The 17,234-nt window shown below is 34.6% G+C and overlaps 1 long non-coding RNA gene across 1 annotated transcript; it reads left to right on the top strand.

The window, feature by feature from the left end:
- Nucleotides 1–10,533: 10,533 nt before the first annotated feature.
- Nucleotides 10,534–16,053, top strand: LOC110010627 (uncharacterized). Its single transcript, XR_002285633.3, has 2 exons — nucleotides 10,534–15,648; nucleotides 15,737–16,053. It is a non-coding gene; the product is annotated as an uncharacterized LOC110010627 (long non-coding RNA).
- Nucleotides 16,054–17,234: the final 1,181 nt, after the last annotated feature.

The raw sequence follows: 17,234 nt of genomic DNA, 5'->3' as shown, positions 1-17,234 counted from the left end.
GGCGGTAGGCACCGCCGTGCTCGGCGGCCGGCTCCGCCGTGGCCGGCGGTAGGCACCGTGCCTCGTTCCGAGGGCCTTTTTGGGAGTTTCGGACCTCCGAAAAATATTCCGGGACCTGTTCCGCGATCCTCGCAATATTCCGGACGTTTTAAGTACCATATTGACATATTTTCGGTGAACTTCCGAAATAGCCTCCGGTCCGGCCGGACTGTTTGCAGTCCGGGAAAACAAGCTTTCTGAGCCTCAAAATTTGGGTATTCACACCCATTCTTTTCTCCCTCTTTCCCACTTCAGCGACAACTTAAGGTCCGACCAGTCGAACCTCCTCCTCACCGCCAGTCTTAGTCTGCTGCTCTCTCCTCTCCACTTCCAATCTGTATACCACATAAACGAGGGAGGTATTGAGCTGCGATTTCTGATCGAGACAGCCACCTCCCTCCTATTCTTTTGGTGTTTTGGCGAAACCAGTCCAGAGTTGGCCGAACCACCTCTCACTCGATCGCCAGCACCTTATTATCCTCCGTTCCTCTCTTTCTCCGACAAAGCTAATGTCGATGGAAGTGGGAATTACACTAAAAGTTATTGCCAATCATCCTACTGGAGATTTATGATTTTCGACGTGTGTTTGCAACTAGGTAAGGGATTTTTTAGTCTTCTCCTTGTATATATTTGTTCCTTTTCGAATTTAATTATAGGATTTGCTCTAGAATCAATTCTTTCTGAAAAAAAAATTAAATTAAATCCCTAGCTACTGTTATGCATAAATAGTTAGGAAACCTTGATATTACCACTTAAATTGGACTACAAACTAAAGTTTGATGAGAAATTAATAATTGTATATGTAGTTATTTCAAATTTTTTGAAGAAGTTAGGAGAGTCCTATAATGGCAGCGACCATTCTTGACAACTACTTGAACTATTGTCTTGATACAAATTATATAATGTTGTAAACCAAGTTTTTGAGGGAAACTGAATATATATAGTGTATGAGTTTAAACAAGAAAACCTTGATTTCTCTTGGATGACAACAGCTAGCTAGATATCAGGTACCATTTTTATGAAGAACTGGAAGGAATCCTTGGAGTGAATTATTAATTTAAGTATAATTGGAACACCATACAAAAAACCAAATAGATTATTTAGTTTATCATGGATCTTAATAAAGAAAGATAAAGACATTTTGGTATGGCAGCAATTACTTTAATTATTGATATGAGTTGTTATCTTGATAAGAAGTTTATTATGTTGTAAACTGAGTTTCTGATTAATTAATATTGGTCATGAATGTATTTGAATTCTCAACAAGTTCAAGTGAGGTCATTAATTATATTATTGCTTAATATTGATAGCAATTTAAGGAATAATAAGCTAAATCATGGAACTTTTAGTTTTGTGTTGTTGAGGAAGGAGGGAGACATGAGTTATGGGCAAATATGATTGAGTTCATTTTTTTGCATTATTCTTTATTTTTTATACTCGAATAGGATAAGAATTTATGAGTTTTAGTTGAAACTTGCTTAGGTTGTTGATGCAGGAGCAATCCTAGTCCTAATTGGATTCCTAGCACAACTAGGATTTTATTTAATTTACTGTTTTATTTTAGATTTGCATTAGTTTTCCATTTCCTTATTTGATTAGGATTTACTATTTTATCATTGAATAGGAATAGAGTTTTAATTCTTTCTTTAATTAGGATTCCTAGTCTAGTTAGGATTTATCACTATAAATAGACAGCACTAGTAGCATTGTAAATCATCTTGTTGTCCTCATAATTTTAATTCAAAGGTTATAAACCTAATTATTTACTGTTCCACCTACAATCAACCCTATTCTAGCTTACTTGTTAAAAACTGACAGCCCTACATCTTCCCCCTGCGTCAACTGGTATCAGAGCACAAAAAAACAGATCCTAGGATTCTTTTTTTTTTTTTTTTCTAAATTAAACCATGGTTGGAAGAGGCAGAGGCAGAGGCAGAGGCAGAGGCAATCAGCCCCAACAAGATGAAATAGCTAAGATGCGGCGAATGATTGAGGATTTGACCCGGGCTGTACAAGCCTTGCAGCGTCAGGAACCCGTGGAAGCCCGAATGGAGAGTCCGGAAGGCAACCACCAAAACCTTGATTTTCAAGAAGCTCTTGAGAGTGAAGAGGAAGTCGAGGACGTAAACCCCTTTCATGAAGCTGGACCTACAAACCCAGGAGCACGAGGCAGATTGGAAGAGCGTTTACTTCATGCTCTTGATTTAAATAGTGGAGGAGTTAAAATTGAAGTCGCTGATTTTCATGGGAAATCGCATGCCGAAGACTATTTAGATTGGGAAACTAGTTTAGAAAATTATTTTGAATGGAAACCAATGGTTGAAACCCGAAAAGTGCTTTTTGTAAAGCTTAAATTAAAGAGTACTGCACTTCAATGGTGGAAGAGAGTTGAGGAGCAGCGTGCACGACAAGGAAAGCTTAAAATCAGCACGTGGGAGCACATGAAAACTAACCTAAGGAAGCAATTTTTAGCAGTTGATTACACAATGGAACTATATGAAAGGTTCCATTGCTTGAAACAAAATAGCATGTCTGTTGAAGAGTACACTGCAGAATTTAATAATTTGTCCATTCGAGTTGGAATATCTGAAAGTAATGAACAAATTACCTCTCGCTACCTTGCTAGTTTGAATCAGTCCCTTAGAGATGAAATGGGCATAGTCCGATTACACAATCTTGAAGATGCTCGCCAATATGCCTTAGCAGCTGAAAAGCGAGTTTCTCGTTATGGTGCTAGAAGGCCCATAAACTGAAGCAATATGCAAAACAATTTCGGACCTGCAAGAGGGATTCAAACAACTCAACGAAGCGGGAAAGAGGCTGCTGCTACTAATAAATACAATGAAGAGATAGCCCGTGTTAATGGGAACGGTAAAGGGAAAGGTATAGTACCTTATGGTGGACAAAATAATTCTGGTTCGTCTACAAGGAGAGGCAACAATTCTCAAGTTCGTTGTTTTACTTGTGGAGAAAAGGGACATACTTCATTCATCTATCCACAAAGGAGGGTGAATTTAGCCGAGTGTGATGAAGACCAAGGCCCTATTTTTGATGAATATGATGAGGAAGTAGAAGAAATTGATGTTCACCCAGCTCAAGGTGAGTCTTTAGTTGTTCGAACAGTCATGACAGCCATGAACAAAGAAGGAAAAGAAGATTGGAGGAGGCGTAGCATTTTCCGTACACGTGTTATTTGTGAAGGCAAAGTGTGTAATTTAGTCATTGATGGAGGAAGTATGGAAAATATAATATCAAAGGAGGCTGTAGAAAAATTAAAGCTTCCTACAACAAAACATCCTCATCCATACAAAGTAGGTTGGTTGAAGAAAGGACACGAGATACCAGTAACATCTCAATGCTTAGTGCAATTCACAATGGGAGATGACTTGGCAGATGAAGCACTATGTGATGTAGTACCAATGGATGTTGGGCATATCCTAGTGGGACGACCTTGGTTGTATGATCATGATATGGACCACAAAACAAGGCCTAATACTTATTCGTTCTACAAGGACAACAAGAAGTACACTTTGCATCCTCTCAAGGAAGAAACAAGGCAAATAGCAAATAAAGGATCTGCAACTAGTAAATTAAATGGGCTTGTAAAGTGTTAAAGAATTTGCAGCTGTGCATAGTGAGGTGGGAGTCACGTATGCCTTAGTGAGCAAACTAATAGGAACTGACTAGGTTGAAAAATCAGTTGAATATTCCTTTGAAATTCAACGATTATTGCAGGAATTCAAGGAGCTGATTAATGAAGATGTACCGAAAAGCTTGCCACCATTAAGAAGCATCCAACATGCTATTGATTTGGTACCAGGAGCAGCTTTACCAAATCTGCCTGCATACCGAATGCCTCCTTTACAGCGGGCTGAAATAGAAAGATAGGTTAAGGAATTATTGGAAAAAGGTCTGGTGCGTGAAAGTAAAAGTCCATGTGCCTACCCAGCCTTATTAACACCAAAGAAAGACGGTTCTTAGAGAATGTGTGTAGATAGTCGTGCTATAAACAAGATTACAATCAAATATCGCTTTCCAATACCAAGATTGGAGGATATGCTTGATCAACTAGCGGGTTCTAAAGTGTTCTCCAAAATTGACTTGAAAAGTGGATATCACCAAATTAGAATGAGGCATGGTGATGAATGGAAAATAGCTTTTAAGACACCGGATGGGTTATTTGAATGGTTAGTAATGCCATTTGGCCTTTCTAATGCACCAAGCACATTCATGAGAGTCATGACAGATGTACTCAAACCTTTTTTGAATTCTTTCGTTGTGGTATATTTCGATGACATTTTGATTTATAGTCGCACCGAGGAAGATCATTTAAAACACTTGCGACAAGTGTTAGAAGTACTTCATCAAGAGCAGCTGCACATAAACCTAAAAAAATGCAGTTTCCTGCAACCAGAAGTGGTATTCCTGGGATACATTGTGTCCACTGAAGGATTAAAACCAGATCCAGAAAAGGTTCGTGCAATTATCGAATGGCCAGCACCACAATCTATCAAAGAAGTTAGAAGCTTTCATGGTTTGGCCTCTTTCTATAGGAGATTTAATCAAAATTTCAACTCAATTATGAGTCCTATAATTGAATCTATGAAAGAAGAAAAGTTTGAGTGGACAAATTCTGCACAAAAGGCATTTGAAAGAATCAAGTTTTTGATGACTAGAGCACCTATTCTTGCACTTCCAGATTTTGAGAAATTATTTATTGTCGAATGTGATGCTTCACATGAAGGGATTGGAGCTATTCTTAGCCAAGAGGGTAGGCCTCTTGAGTTTTTTAGTGAAAAGTTGTCTGAAGCTAAGAAGCGTTACTCAACTTATGATCTAGAGTTCTATGCCTTGGTAAGAGCTATTCGACATTGGCAACATTACTTAGCTTATCGTGAGTTTGTGGTTTTTTCTGATCATCAGGCCTTGAGGTATCTAAAATCTCAGAATAAACTCAACAATCGACATGCTAAGTGGAGTTCTTTCCTTGATGAATTTAATTTCTCACTAAATTATAAATCCGGTCAATCTAATATTGTGGCTGATGCATTGAGTAGAAAATCCCTAATTTTGTCAATTTTGAGCACTCAAATTACTGGTTTTGAAGAACTGAAAAACCAGTATGATTCAGATTCATATTTTGGCAAGATAAAGGTTGATTTACTGCATTCTTCAAAAGCTGAAAGTCTGCCATGCCGATTGCAAGATGGTTATTTATTCAAAGGGAATAAGCTATGCATTCCTGAAGGATCTTTAAGGGAACAAATCATTAGAGAACTTCATGGAAATGGTTTGGGAGGACACTTTGGTAGAGATAAGACTTTTGCGATTATTTTCGACCGTTATTATTGGCCAAAGATTGAAAAAGATGTGAGAAAATTGGTGGAACGATGTCCAGCCTGTTTACTCGGAAAGGGAAGCACGCAAAATACAGGATTATATACTCCTTTACCCGAGCCAGATGCACCTTGGGTTCACTTGAGTATGGATTTTGTTTTGGGACTTCCAAAGACAGCAAAGGGATTTGATTTTATATTTGTTGTAGTGGATCGTTTCTCTAAAATGGCTCATTTTATCCCATGTTTCAAGACTTCTAATGCAGTTCATATTGCTGAGTTATTTTTTCAAGAGATCGTGAAACTACATGTTGTTCCAACTTCTATTGTTTCCGATAGAGATGTGATGTTTATGGGGCACTTTTGGAGGACTTTATGGAGAAAATTTGGAACTGAATTGAAATATTCCAGTACTTGCCATCCGCAAACAGACGGTCAGACGGAAGTTGTCAATCGTAGTTTGGGAAATCTATTAAGATGTCTCGTTGGGAGCAATACAAAGACATGGGATCTAGTTATTCCCCAAGCTAAACTCGCATATAACAACGCAGTCAATCGAAGTATTAAGAAGACTCCTTTTGAGGCTGCTTATGGACTTAAACCTTAGAATGTACTCGATTTGGTGCCCTTGCCCCAAGAGGCTAGAGTAAGTGCTGAAGGGGAATTGTTTGCTGATCACATCAGGAAAATTCATACAGAGGTGAAAGCTGCCTTAAAAGACAGCAATGCATCATATGCCTATACAGCCAACCAGCATCGGCGTGTACAAGAATTTGAAGAAGGCGATCAAGTTCTCGTCCACTTAAGACAAGAACGTTTCCCTAAAGGAACCTATCATAAGCTGAAATCTAGAAGGTTTGGACCTTGTAAGGTGTTGAAGAAGATCAGTTCCAATGCCTATGTAATTGATCTTCCATCTGATTTACAAATCAGCCCAATTTTTAATGTTTCAGACTTGTATCCTTTTCATGGATTTGATGGAGTGCCATCCTCCATTGAAGCACAAGTACAAGAGCTGCCAATTGCAAAGGCTGATGTTATTGAGGAAGTGTTGGATGTCAAGGAAGCTCGTTCTAGGCGTGGCAACCAATATAGACGATTTTTAGTTAAATGGTTTGGAAAACCAGCAAGTGAAAGTACATGGATTTCTGAAGAAGAGCTAAAGCAAGTTGATCCAGCCATATATGCGGAATATATCAAGGCTTACTCGTCGGAGCCGAGTCTTTTTCAAATCCGGGGAGAATGATGCAGGAGCAATCCTAGTCCTAATTGGATTCCTAGCACAACTAGGATTTTATTTAATTTACTGTTTTATTTCAGATTTGCATTAGTTTTCCGTTTCCTTATTTGATTAGGATTTACTATTTTATCATTGAATAGGAATAGAGTTTTAATTCTTTCTTTAATTAGGATTCCTAGTCTAGTTAGGATTTATCATTATAAATAGACAGCACTAGTAGCATTGTAAATCATCTTATTTTCCTCATAATTTTAATTCAAAGGTTATAAACCTAATTATTTACTATTCCACCTACAATTAACCCTATTCTAGCTTACTTGTTAAAAACTGACAACCCTACATCTTCGCCCTGCGTCAGTTGTGGATTGATTTGCTTAATAGATTTAGTCATTAAGTTCAAATTTAACTGTTGGTTCTTAGTAGCTAGTATAGAATTTTAATAAAGTTGTAAATATGGGGTTTATACCTCGACCAAAGATGATGAGACAAAGGTTTGATAAGGAGCTTATTTGTAGTTAGAGGCTAAGAAACTATTAAATGAAAGTAATTGAAATCATTTAGTGATGTGAGCTTTGTTTATATGCATATGTATAAAATATTTCATTTTGTGAAAATAAGCTAGAAAGGCTAATTATGTATATGCGAAGCAAAGACTAATTAATGATATCATTGGAATATGACTAAAGATCATTGTAAGCTTGTAAAAATTAATGGTTGAATGTCAATATTATTGTTTTAAAAAGAGGATGAGAATTTAATTTGATTGATCGCCCGACGGATGGATTGTGTGGATTGAATGAAAATATAATGAGTATTTGATATCATTTTTATCAGGTAGAAAATCCTATTTTTAGGGGAGGTTTTGCCAGAATTTCGATAGAATCTAGACTAGTTATATTGAATGATTAAGTTAATTGATTTATTTGGGACAATTCTTTAACTTGATATATATAAAATAAAGTTCTTTATTTACTTCAGTTATTTCTTGTGCGTTTATAATTTATTTATATCATCTGAGTTTTTGTCCACCGTTCCTACGAATCAGAATCCAAAAGCTTCATCTCTTCTTCATCACTATGAATAATAAGAAACAGTGTACTACCATATGCATCATGCATAGTTCTATTACCACACAATGTTATAATTATCTATTTAATTTTTACTTATTTAATTTATGATATAAACATTCATTACCTTTATACCTATCTAAATCTATATTTGTGTATATTTGTACATCTGCATAACAATCTTTGTTTATTTAATGTGTTTGCATTTAAATGTGACGTTTGATTAGATGTACTGTGATAATGATATGCTTTGTTTGTGTAAAATTGGGATGAAGTGGGTCACCATTGGATTTGTGAAGGTGGTCTTTGATATCGTTGGCCATGTATGGGGAGATTGGTGCCCCGGTGTGCATCTAATGATATATGGTGGCCGCCTATTAGTATGGAAAAGAAAAGAGAGTATAAAAATAATGAGAGGGCTAGTCAAGACTTTAAGAATTTTAATTTATTGGTTGAAAAAATAAAAATAATATAATTTTTATTGGTTGTAGTATACTATATTATATAAGATACATATTAAATATGGTTAGGATGTATATGTTTTAATTATTATTTTTACTAAATTTCTAATTTGTTTTGTTATAATTACTTCCTACTAGGCATGGTCGGTTCACAGAACCGATGGTTCAAAATTTTTAAAATGTTGAACCGTTGATTTCGGTTCCAATGCTGTTCCGATGAACTGATGGTTTCGATGAACTGATGGTTTTGATGAACTGATGGTTCCGATCACGGTTTCTAGTTATATATGTTTTTTTTTTAAAAAAAAAAAATCGGTTTTAAAATTATATCTTTCTTTCAAAAATATTAATACGAGTTTAAAAAATGTTGATAAATTTTATTTTAAATAAATTTTAGAATGCTCATACTTATATAAGGTTAAAATTAATTAATTTTACAAAATAATCAAATAAGTTATCACTTTATTTTGTTTAAATGTTATTAATTAAATAAATTATAAAAAATTTTGAAAAATGCTTCAAAAGAATTTAATTTTAAACTTAGTAAACAATTTAAAAGGGTAAAAAAAAAAGTTAAAAACAATATAAGCTTAGACTAAATATTTTTCTTTTTTTAACCATTTTACTTTTTAGATTTTTAACTTTTAAAGTAAAGTGTATTTAAAAAAAAAAAACTTAAGTAAAGTATCTAGTAAAATATAATTTTAGAGATGTATAAAATAGGCTAAGTGATTATTATTTTGAAAATAAAAATAGAAAATTTTCGATTAAAATCATATCAGAATCGCCGATTCAGGGTTAGTTTACATTCAGATTTTAGCATTCACATGAACCTTAACTGGCCCTTGAACAGCCGATTTCGGTTCAAAATTTTGAACCGATGATGACGGTTCAGTTATAATTCATCTACAGTACGGTTCAATTCTGATTTAAAATGAACCAGTGGCCACGCTTACTTCCTACAAGTAACTTATTCTACAGTTTATCTACCTCCTTATTTGTATGATGTCATTTCTTTTGATTCCAATAATATAAGCAAATAAGCTTGCCATTTTCAAAAAAAAAAAAAAATCTAAAAAAATAATTTATTATTATTTATTAAAGAATATATAATAAAATTTATTGTTTGATATAAAATAGAAAAATAAAGTTTCCTAGAAATATATATATATATATATATATATATATATATATATATATATATATATATATATAAAATATGAAATTATAATATAACATGTTATATTAGCAAACCATAAAACATGTTGAGAGAATTATTTTTTCTCAAGAAAAGCAACTATAAATTTAATTATACATTCATAAACTTTAACGAAAAGTAGAAAAAGAAAAAAAAATACTAAAATTATAAACGACACTTTAAACCGATGACTAATATATTAATTATTGTAATAGTTATCTATTTGTGATATATAATATTGATAATATAAATTCAAATGTAATGAGTCAAGTCAAACTAATTTCTACCTTAGTAAAATTTATTATTTATTATTTCGTAACTTATTTTTTTTATATTTTGTGAATGCTCTTAAATTTTTAGTAATATAAAAATTGTTTGTAATATTATAATTTATAATAAATAATTAATTGAAATTATATATAAATTAATAAAAATTATGTATTAAAATTAAATTGCATTTACTTACCATGAGTAAAAATCAACAAGTGCAAATAACATGCAACACACATTCGAGAAAATCAGTAGACAATAAATATATATTCCTAGATTTATATTTCTAATTAGTGTAGAAGTCTATTTTCCTATTTAAGATAACACTCATATGCATATATACATGGTTTCTCATTAATAAGATTCAATGCTCTCATATTTGCTATTTTTATTCCCTCTATATGTCCTCTCTCCTTACTTTTCTACTATTTTATAACTCAAGTATAAATCCCCTCCAATACTGAAAAATAAAATAAATATGATATTACACAATTTTTTTATGAAATCATGAGTTTTTTAATAATTTATTATATTTCTATTTTCTTTATTTTTTTACATTGAATATATTTATGAAATTAGGATGCACATAAAGGTTAATTGAATCCTTTACTTTTGTTTCAAAAGTCCAATTTGATTGAGATTAGCTAAGGTTTAATTGTATGTAAATTTTGAATAATTTAAGATCAACTTATTCCAGTTTTTAATAAAAAAAATGAAAGAAATTGTTATTAATATTTTTAACAATAAAAATTAAAAACATTTAAAAACTAAAAATGATTAAGACGATGTCGTTTTCTTCATGTCTTGCCTCAAATGGAAAACCCTAGACTCCAGCATCTTTTCTGCCTTTCATCTCCCAGCCGACATATATATATATATATATATATATATATATATATATATATATATATATTTGCTTGAGGATAGTTTTTGCACAGCAAACAGACCCGGTAATATCTGAATTAAAGGAACCCATTAACCCGGCTTCAAACATCATCTCTTTCTTCAACCATTAGTTTAAGTGGTAAGGTTGCGTTCTTGTACGTAAATTGTAAGACCGGTAATATCGCTTTCCGTTCAGAAGCAACTCACTGTAAGTCAATCATTCAATCTTTTTATCTTCTAGTTGCTCTTCAATGCGATGAAATCTGAAACCAACCCAATTGAATCCATTCTTTTGCAAAGCGAAATAGACAATCAATAATAAGATTCAAGATTGAATGACGAATTTGTAGGAGTGAGTTGCGTCTGAATCATTCGATCAAAAAAGTGAAGTGCTTCGTGGAGAGTGATATCGTGTTTTGTTTTGAGGGTTGTTGATTGAGCCCTTTTTTTTTTTTTTTGTATAGTTTTATAATTGCAATTGAGTTGATTTGACTTTGAATTCAAAAACTCAAACGAAGTCACCTGCAATTACAAAATTGTACTAAAAAAAAAAAAAAGTTAAATCTACAATCCTCACAAACAAAATCCATATAGCTCAAGCACTTTCTTTGATTAGATGATTTAGATGCAATTCACCCATGTAATTTCATTATTCAAAACACATTATGTTATGTTATTTGCTTTGCGAAAAAATGGATTCAATTAGGTTGCTGTCAGAATGAATAGTTTGCTTATATGAGAAAGGGTTGGTTACCTCTTTAATAAGAGCATTATATGGAGCCTTTCAATAAAGTGGGCATCTTTGGTTGCTGGCCTGATACTTATAAATTTGGTACTTTGGCATAAAGGTTATGGGTATTTTTCTGGATGTGGTTGCTTGTAGCTCTTAGCTACAAGGTTTATGTTATATGCTTGGCTGTGAGATTTTATTGGGATATGACGGCTAAAGGGATTCAAGAAACTGGTATTTACATACAGCACCACCTCGAATTGTCTTTTCCAGGCAAGATCAGGTATGAGCAGAAGCTATAATGAACAATCTAAGAAATTTATGAAATTGAACAATTTAAGACATTCACGAGATCTCATCAAATTGAGCAATCTATGAAATTTATCTTCAGAGGCAATCATAGTTTAGAAAACTGCAGTTTCAACCTTTTGCCTATAGTGCCCTCATTACCATTGTCTCAATAAGTTTTCTTTATACCAGTTTTCGCCATTTGGTGTCCTGCTTTCTTGATTCATACATTTGCTTTCTAGCAAAATGTGAAAATGTGAAGTGGTATGAGAAGCTATGCCATGTCTTGATTTTTATTATTTATTATTATTGTTGTGGTGGTCATATTATATACAGTTTGTTTTGCATATCTTATTAAGCATTTTCTTTTATAATTCTGAAATTTCATGTCAGCTTATTGAAATTGGGTATATTTATTTGGCGAATGTAAAGAGAAAGTTTGAACTTTATGATTTATTTAACAATTATTTTTTGTTTATTAGTTTTGAACGTCAAACTTCAAAGATGAGTAAATATGGATTCAATGAACTCTTGAATTAGCTTTTCAAGTAGTGAAAAGGCTTAATTAAAAGAAGACAATATATCAAAGAAATGTTCAATAGGAAATGTTCTAAGCAAAACGAAATTATAAATTTCTAATTCAACTTTAAGCTAGGATGCATTAATTAGTGTAATATGCAAATAAATAATATGAAAAAGAAAAAGAAATAATTATCTTTGAAAAGGGCTAATTCACTTTCATAGCTTAAATTTTTTTTTTTTGGAAAAATTATAGTCGTGCAGCTAAAAGTAAAAGCCGAAATCATTATTTGTTCAAACTGTTACCTAATACATGATAACTATCAATATTTGATCCCTTAATAGAAGGAAAATGGCTGCAGATAAATATCTCCCAGTCTCAATGTTATTAGCTCTTTATTTTGACCAAAAAGGGAAAGCATGCAAATAATTAAAGAATAAATCAAATATTGATATATGTATATTTCACTCTATTTGTCCCATAAGAATAAATAGTTCTACTTTGAATTTCACATAAATTTTAAAAATATAGTTAATATGGTCAAATAATAATTTTTACTTATTTTCCTAATACTATTCGTATGATATATTTCTTAAATTTCTAAATTAAGAATAGAAATATTCAGGTTTTAATTAGTTATTTATTTCAAGATTTTGATTAACAGTATTAATAAATTATTGATAAAGATGCATATTAAAATATGATACAATGAAACCAAGATGTTCTTGCACTCCATCAACCCATTAATGTTAAGAGAAAAAGTTTGAGGATGAACATTGTCCTTATTGCTAAATAGTCTTGATACTTGTGATTGATTTTGATCTGAAGTGTACTATAGATGTGCTCCATAACAGCTAGTAGGTTCAATTCAAGAAATTCTGCAAATGTATTCAATGGTTGAAATGTTTAAAATATCAAAATTAAAACTCTATAAATAAGTTTAGACTAAGTGGGCCTTTGATACCCCTCTCTCTCTTCCCTGCTAATGTGTTGCTATACATTTTGAGCCCTTCGATTTTTAATACCAAGTCCTGAATGTTGCTGAGGTGGAGTCTGGATTACTCTCGCAAATGCATAGGAATCCTCATTTCTCTCTGGTATATGTAGAAATTTACATGTATTTCTAGAGTAGTTTTCTACATTTTTTATTGTTGATTAGTATGCTTGTATATATAGAAAATTGATTAATAGTCCCTTTTTTTTCTGCTAAGAACTCATGACTTCGAATAATCAGTTGGAGTTGTAGAACATTATCCACTTTGCATTTTATTTTCTCCGTGGCATTTCCATTAAAAGACGACTTTTTAAGGCACATCAACTTCATTTCTCATGCAACATAACTTTTTTTTTTTTTTTTTTTTTTCACTTTGCAAAGTCTGTTTAGCTTTGAGTCCTATGCGCCCCCAACTGAGCGCTGAGGGAAAGATCCAAAGCACGGAGTCTAATCTAGTCGGACTCATTGATCGGTTCATCACGGAAACTGGGAGGAATTTCTTACGGTTCCTTTTTTTGTGTTGGATTATAATTATTGCTCGGTTTAGTGCTTATGTGTGTCGGGTTGGCTCTTTGGAGCGCTTTGACAGTGTGTGATGTGTTAGAGTCGCCACTTTAATTTATTTTTATTTCAGGAAAAGATTAAGAAAAAAAATCGTGATGGACTTCATTTTCAGTTTGTCTTTTAGGAAAAAAATACACTAGCTTGGATTTATGGGGTTGGGGGATTAGATTTTCAGCTTCTTTCAAAATGAATTGACGACTTGAGTTTTCATTAAGAAACCAAAATAAAATTTATGTGGATGGCAGTTAGAAGATGCATGATCATACTAAGATGCATTAAAAGTAATAAATGAATAAATGGTTGTAATTCAGAGGGAAGCCCGACTCTAACCTCATTTATCGAGATATAGTCTTAGTTCGGTCAGGCTTTCTACTTAGGTTGAAATCTTTAAGTACTTTCATACCTCGTTTGTATGAGGATCAAAACGCATGAAGTTCTACCATCGATTAGGATGGTAGGGTTTGAGGGTGCCACTTGTGGAGTGGGCTTATAGGTTGCTGGACAAACTAGGGTTTTGGTTAAAAACTGATTTTGACGGTTTTGCTCGATGGACCGGGCTTTGTGTGTCGGACGGACCCGACTTTATATGCTAGATGGATTGGGCTTAAAACATTTTGAATGCCGGATGAACCAGGCTTGACGGTTTATAATGTGATAGACAGACCGAACTTAATTGACAAAGATTGAGTTTAGGTATACCTAGGGTGTGTCACGCGATCGGATCGGAGCTCCACAGTGATCAACGACCAAAGAGGTCGAGTCTTGCTCCAAGTATAGTAGACGTAGGACGCGATGACCCAAAATTAGTCATATATATATATATATATATATATATATATATTAAATAACTTTGGTCTAAGAGGGAAAGTTGAAATGATCGACTTTTGAAAACCAAGTCGGGCCTTAACTCTACTAAGAAGAGCAAGGCCGGATTTTATAGATGGAGCCCGAGCTGGGAGAAATAGAGTCGTTGAAGCTTGAGAAGCGCTCAATCAAGCAACAAGAGGTGTCTGAAATGAGGGGGAGTGCTTTATTTATAGATGGAGCCCGAGCTGGTCAGTACCGAGCATGTCAGCGTCGTACTGACCATGTTAGCGCCGGTACTAGTGATGGTTGCTTGGCAGCGCTTAATATCGGTGGGCAGGTGATCGGTACTGTCGCTGGACAGGTCGGTGCCGATTAGGGCAAATTATTGCCCTGAGCTTTTAGCTTGATTTTTGGATTTTCGAGCTTTCGGGAGTCCGTTTGAGGCCCAAACGATGTTTGATCGAGTTGATTGTCTCACCGTTGGAACCGTAGTGGAACTTCCTAGAGCCTGGTGCTAAAATCATAGTCAACAGTTTGTCCCTTCCTCAAGATTGGAGCTAATCTTGGTTCGAACTTTCGAACCCCAATTTCAGCACTTCTGGTTAGTATTTTGGTCTGAAAATCATACCTTGCATATTGTGGCGATGTCTTGGAACATCTTGTGAAAATCTCGTCTGATTTTGATAATATTTTTTCAGAATCAGTTTGATTCGGCTAATTTTTTGGGTCTTTTGTAAAAGCTCGTCACATAGGAGGATAAAACTTTGTTTGGAAATCTGTCATGGTCGAGTAGGTTGAAACCGTGCGAGATTCTGAGTCCGGATGATTCCCAAAAAGTTTGATCTTTCAGGGGAGGGGGAGGCTTGTCCTCAAGGGGGGGGTGTGGAGCCTCAGTTGCTCATGCCACTCTCTTCTCCCTTTCTTGCTTTCTTACTTTACTTTGAGAAACCACTTTCTTGCCAAAACTCTTGTGAAATGAACCGTCATCACCAATGACGTCCTATTCCCCGCTCAACGAGTTTGAGCAAAGTGGGGACACTTCTCCAATTTAGGGCCCATCTAGCGTAGTGAGCAAGATCAAGTCCCTCCTCTACCTTCAGTGTCGAGGTCCAGCCAGAGGGCTGCACTCCTCTTGTGCCGGATCTATTATCCGAGAGCATGCAGCGCATCCGATTCATTGCACCGCATGGCACTATCATTTATCCTATTTCAAAGGATATTTTGAATCACTAGCCCGAGTATCCCAAGGGTATGCTGGTATCTTTCTTTTCTCTTTGCTTGTTCAATTCTTATTACTTATGATTTACTAATCTTGAACTTTGTGTTTAATCATGTAGCCTCCTCTTGGTTGATGTGAGGGGGTGATCGTCCAGTTTGGTCAGCTCCGAGGGACACTGTATGAGATTCTGACCCGAGTGAGCTCTCTGAGGAGCCAGGTCAAAGCGCTGCGATAGGAGCTCTGACGCCCTTGATGCCTCCGGCTGCTGCTCTTTATTTTTTCTGGTTTTAGAATAGGCCTTTAGTTTTAGGCTCTTGGTAGTCTATGTACCAATTTTGAAGCATTCTTTTGGGTTAATTCACCTTTAGTTGTGGAATCTTATTTTGCAAAAACTTGGCCATTTTATTTATCAAGCTATTGAATTTTATTTTCGCATGTCTGATCTACTTGCCTTTATTATTCTACTCTGATTGCACTGTCTCGAACTTGCACTGATTGCCTGTTTTCAACTGACTGCTTGAACCATAATTTGCATTGATTGCTTGTTTTGAATATAGTTGCACTGACTAGACTAAATTGAATGTGATTGCACTGGATGCTTGAATTATTTTGATTCTTGGCACTGATTGCTCTGTTATTCTAACTTTGGCACTAACTGCCTTGAATTGACTATGGCACTGATTCCCTTGATTCTGATTGTAACTTGTGCTGGTTGTCTGACTTTTTTGTCTTATGCATTGGTTTGCGTTGGATTCTTGACTTTTGCAATGATTGCCTTGATTTTTGATTTTTGCATCGATTGCCCCGTTTATTCGGACCTTGGCACTGATTGTCCTGATTTGACTGTGATTGCACTAATCATTCTGACTTGGCACTGATTGCCCTGATTTGAACTCTAACTGCACTGAATTGCAATTCTGACCTTAGCACTGATTGCCTTGATTATTTTGGCTTTGGCACTGACTGCTTTGTTTTGAATTGCGATTGCATCAACTGCCTGTTTTGCACTGAATGTAATGATTTGTAGAAAAGTCTGCATTGATTACCTGATTTTGAGCTGAAAGTACTGTTTTGAAGTGATATCTGCACTGATTGCCTGATTTTCTGATCTTGGCATTGACTGCCTGTTTTCTGAGCTTGCATTAACTGCCTGTTTCACCTGTGATTGCACTGATCGCACTGATTTTTTGATTTTTTTGCACTGATTGCCCTGATCTGAACTTGCACCGATTTGCACTGATTCTTCTAACTCTTGGCACTGACTGCCCTGTTGTTTACTGATTTTGGCACTGATTGCCTGTTCCTGATTGTAACTTGCACTAATTGCCTTTTCATCTTCATTTTGGCTTGATTGCGCTATTCTTCACTGATTTTGGCATTGATTTCCTTGATTACTCTGACTTGGCACTGATTGCCCTATTTTTTTGATTTCGGCACTGACTGACCTATTTTTTTATTTCAACTGTGATTGCCTTGACTGTTCTGATTTTGGCATTGACTGCCATAATTATCTGATTTTTGAACTAAAAGTCATGGTTAGTAGATAAAATAACATGCATGATGCATGATGGTCAATTCTGAGCTTTAGCTCGACTTCTGAGTAAATGCTTTGAAAA

Source organism: Jatropha curcas, chromosome 8, assembly GCF_041381405.1.
Source record: "Jatropha curcas cultivar XTBG-Jc1 chromosome 8, XTBG_Jcur_1.0, whole genome shotgun sequence".
In the NCBI taxonomy this organism is placed as follows: domain Eukaryota; kingdom Viridiplantae; phylum Streptophyta; class Magnoliopsida; order Malpighiales; family Euphorbiaceae; genus Jatropha; species Jatropha curcas.
Note: the sequence above shows the minus strand (reverse complement) of the source record. Positions and strands in the feature narration are given on the sequence as shown.